At 48.2% G+C, this 4,363-nt stretch overlaps 1 pseudogene across 1 annotated transcript; it reads left to right on the top strand.

The window, feature by feature from the left end:
* The first annotated feature begins 786 nt into the window (after positions 1 to 786).
* Positions 787 to 1,273, top strand: LOC309621465 (serine/arginine-rich splicing factor 3 pseudogene; annotated as a pseudogene). Its single transcript has one exon. The product of its transcript is annotated as a serine/arginine-rich splicing factor 3 pseudogene (transcript).
* Positions 1,274 to 4,363: the final 3,090 nt, after the last annotated feature.

The following is a 4,363-nucleotide window of genomic DNA, read 5'->3' as shown; positions in this document are numbered from 1 at the left end:
CTCACTCCCTCCCAGAGGGAGAGACGGAGGGAGAGGCAGAGACAGGGGAGAGGGAGAGAGGAAGAGGGAGAGAGAGGGGGGAGAGAGGGAGAGGGAGAGAGGGGGAGGGAGAGAAGGAGAGGGAAAGAGGAGAGGGAAGAGGGAGAGGAAAGAGGCAGAGGAAAGAGGCAGAGGGAAGAGGGAGAGGAAGAGGGAAGAGGGAGAGAGGAGAGAGGGAGATAGGGAGAGGAAAGAGAGAGGGAGAGGGAGGGAGAGGGAGAGAGGGAGGGAGAGAGGAAGAGACAGAGGGAGAGCGAGAGAGGGAGTGGGAAAGAGGTAGAGGGAGAGCGGAACAGGGAAAGAGGTACAGGGAGAGAGGGAGGCAGCGAGGGAGGAGAGGAAGCAGGGAGAAAAGAGAGAAAGAACACACCGTCTACATTTCTGTCAAATGACACCGGGGATCCTTACACAACCAGGAGAAAGTAACACAGGGAGGCTCTTTCTCAGCTGGAACTGGAACTGCAGACGGGGCCAAACACCACCAGGCTGGCCACACGTGTCCAGCCGCCGCTCCAGCCCCGTCAGCCGTGAGTCCGGTCACCAGGGCTCTGAGTGTCTGCTCCAGGGAGCTGGGGTTCACCCTCTCACCCGGGAGGCCGGGCCAAGAGAGCAGGGCCCCGGGCTGGACACATAGGGGAAAACGCATCCCCACAGGACAGCTTGTGCGAGCAGATTCAGCTACCAGATTCTAGAGGCCCGGGACCACCCTGTGGCCCGTGAAACCCAGGAGCCACGAGGGTCTTGCAACGTGATTCCTGTCCGTTGGACTGTAAAGTTTGTGTAGGGAATCTTGGAAACAGTGGTAACAAGGCTGAATTGGAACGAGCTTTAGGCTATTATGGACCACTCTGAAGTGTGTGGGGTGCTAAAAACCCTCCCGGCTTCGCTCTCGTTGAATGTGAAGATCCCCGAGATGCAGCCGATGCTGTCCGAGAACTAGATGGGAGAACACTATGTGGCTGCCGAGTAAGAGTGGACCTGTCGAATGGGGAAAAGAGAAGTCGAAATCGTGACCGCCTCCTTCTTGGGGTCGTCGCCCTCGAGATGATTATGGGAGGAGGAGTCCTCCACCTCCCGCACATCTCCAAGATGGAGAGCCTTCTCCGTCAGCCAGAGCAGGTCCCTTTCTAGATATAGGAGAAGAGAGAGATCCCTGTCCCAAGAGAGAAATCACAAGCCGTCCCGATCTTTCTCTAGGTCTCCTAGCCGATCTAGGTCAGATGAAAGGAAATAGAAGACCACTTTGCAAGAGGAGTGGTGTACAGGCAATAACTTCATTTGGCAGGAGTATGTACAGAAAATTCAAGTTTTGTTTGAGACTTCCGAAGCTTGGTGCACTTTTTAAATGTTTTAGTTGTTCACATTTGTTTGTCTCTTGGGACAGTGACACATAAAGGTGTCATTCTCTATGGTTTGAAATGGGTCCTGGGAGGCATGTAATATGAAGAATTGTTACCTTACAATGTTCCCTTAAGCAAAATTGAACTTGCTTTGAATTTTTGGTCTTGCCTAGACTGATAATAAAACTCTAACTCCTGCCCACCTAAAGTGTGATGTTTACTATTATGGAAACAACACTGGCAAACATTGAAAAGACTTTCTGTAGCTGGGATATGGTATGCAGCTGTAGTTAAGCAAGCAGTCTTTAAAAGGTGCTGTGAACCCAAGCCAGCAGGTAAAAATGAAAGCCGCACCCTTACCCTAGATTAGAGGTTTAAAAATTCCACTAGTCTTCACACCGGACAAGAGATTGTCCAGGGAGTTTAAAATCTAAGAAGTTTCAAGGAAGTTAGTTTACCTTTGAGTTAGGTCATACGTCCCCTCTGTGATTGCTGTACATGAATACATAGCTCTTTGTAATATTTTTTGGAAATTTGAGATTATCAAGATACCAATGTCCTGCCAGATTAAGAGTATATTGTAGAGCTGAACTTTGAGTTACTGTGCAATTTTTTTTTTCATGCTGTCATTTGTAATATGTTTTGTGAGAATCCTTGGGATTAACGTTTTGGTTGCAAAAGAAAAAAAGAAAAGAAAAGAATCCGCCTGCCAATGCAGGGGACACAGGTTCAAGCCCTGGTCCGGGAAGATCCCAGGTGCCGCAGATCAACTAAGCCCGTGGGCCACAACTACTGAGCCTGCACTCTAGATCCTGGGAGCCAGAACTACTGAGCCCCCGTGCCACAACTACAGAAGCCCACACGCAACGAAGACCCAACGCAGCAAGAAAAAAAAGACGATACTGGCCAGGTGATCAAGGGTAAAATCGTTTGTCATAAGTCCCGTTGATGGTGTGTATCCTTGATGTGACCTGAGGAGAATGGCATTTTTATCTCTGTTTGGGTCTTCCGCCCCAAACCCCATAACTCCAGACCAACCATAAGAAAACATCAGAAAACAAACAGACTAACAAATTGAGGGACAAAACACCTGACCAGTCCTCCTCAAAACTTTCAAGGTATCAAAACCCAGTGACGTCTGAGAAATGTCACAGCCCAGAGGAGACTGGGACAGAAAAAGGATGTTAGGGGAACACTAGGGAAATTCTAATAAAGTGTGGACTTTAGTTAATAACAATGTATCCATCTTGGTTCCTTAGTTGGATAAACATGTCACACTAAGGTACTAATGAGTTGGAAATAGGGGTACTGGGTCAGGGTCCACGGCACTCTGTACACTCTGTACAGATCTTTGCAACTTTTTTGTAACTCTAAGCTCTTGTAAAATTAAGCGAGTACTGAACAGAGCTAAGAATGTTATTTCCCTGATTTGAACATGCCTGAGTTTCTTTTCATGGTCACATTTTTGCTATTTGGATGTGTCTTGGAATCAGTAGCAAAGGAGAGTTGCCAGCCCCTGGGAAGATGTGGGTGGTTCGCAGGTGGCTTGCTCTGGAGCTGAAGACCACGGTGGGAAGTCTGCAGCCTCGGGCTGCACTTAGAAACATGGGAGGGGATGGGCCAGCTCAGTTAGGGATGGAACCTATAAATAAAACTTTTTTCTTTTCCGTTATGGCTTATCACAGGATACTGAATATAGTTCCCTGTGCTAGACAGTAGGACGTTGTAGTTTATCCATCCTATATTTAATAGTTTGCATCTGCTAACCCCAAACTCCCAATCCAACCCTCCCTCACTGTTTCTCCCCCTTGGCAACCACAAGTCTGTTCTCTATGTCTGTGAGTCTGTTTTTGTTTTGTAGACGCGTTCATTTGTGTCGTATTTTAGATTTCACATATAAGTGAGATCATATGATATTTGTCTTTCTCTTCTGACTTACTTCACTTAGTATGATAATCTCTAGGTCCATCCACGTTGCTGCAAATAGCATTATTTCATTCTTTTTATGGCTGAATAAGATTCCATTGTATATATGTACCACATCTTCTTTATCCATTCATCCATCAGTGGACATTTAGGTAGCTTCCATGTCTTGGCTACTGTAAATAGTGCTGCAATGAACGTTGGGGTGCATGTATCTTTCTTTCTTTCTTCTTTCCTTCTTCCTTTCTTCCTTTCTTTCTTTCTCTCTCTCTCTTTCTCTTTATTTCTTTCTTTCTTTCTCTCTCTTTCTTTCTTTCTTTCTTTCTTTCTTTCTTTTTTCTTTCTTCTTTTATTGTCACATGGCATGTGAGATCTTAGTTCCCTGACCAGAGATGGAACCCACGCCCCCTGCACTGGAAGCATGGATTCTTAACCACTGGACCACCAGGGAAATGCCAGGGGTGTATGTATAGTTTTGAATTAGAGTTTTCTCCGGATCTATGCCCGGGAGTGGAATTGTGGGACCCTATGGCAGCTGTATCTGTTCCTGCACGCCTCACATCAACCACCTGCACTCCAATCCTTGCTCTCAACGTCATCTTCGGGGAACCCAACCTGCGACAGGGACCTTGACAAGAAGAAATGGCTCAGGGAAAAGCTACCTGCACGGGGAGGAGATAGAGACCATCGCCCCTGGGGTGTGGAGGGGAGAGTGGGTGCAGAGGTTTGTCATTTCACCCCCGATACTCATCTCAGCCCTCGTGGCTGCCCCACTCTAGGTCACCTCGGGATACAGAGGTGACCCGGTTAGAGTCCCTGCCTGTGCAGGAATCGGGGCACCAGCGGGTCTGAATAATACTAGTGCAGGGTCTCCCCCGTGGCACTGGGGTTATTCGGGGCGGGTCATCCTCTGCTGAGGGCCCCTCCTGGGCACTGTGTGGGGTTTAGCAGCATCCCTGGCCTCACCCATTTGATTCCAGGGGCCCTCCCTCCCAGTTGTGACAACCACAGATTTTCCCCACACATCACGGAAGAACTGGGTGAGGCGGGGGCAGGATGGC

This window comes from Balaenoptera borealis (genome assembly GCF_965194805.1).
Source record: "Balaenoptera borealis genome assembly, contig: HAP1_SCAFFOLD_477, whole genome shotgun sequence".
Lineage (NCBI taxonomy): Eukaryota > Metazoa > Chordata > Mammalia > Artiodactyla > Balaenopteridae > Balaenoptera > Balaenoptera borealis.
This window is presented reverse-complemented; position numbering and strand designations above follow the sequence as displayed.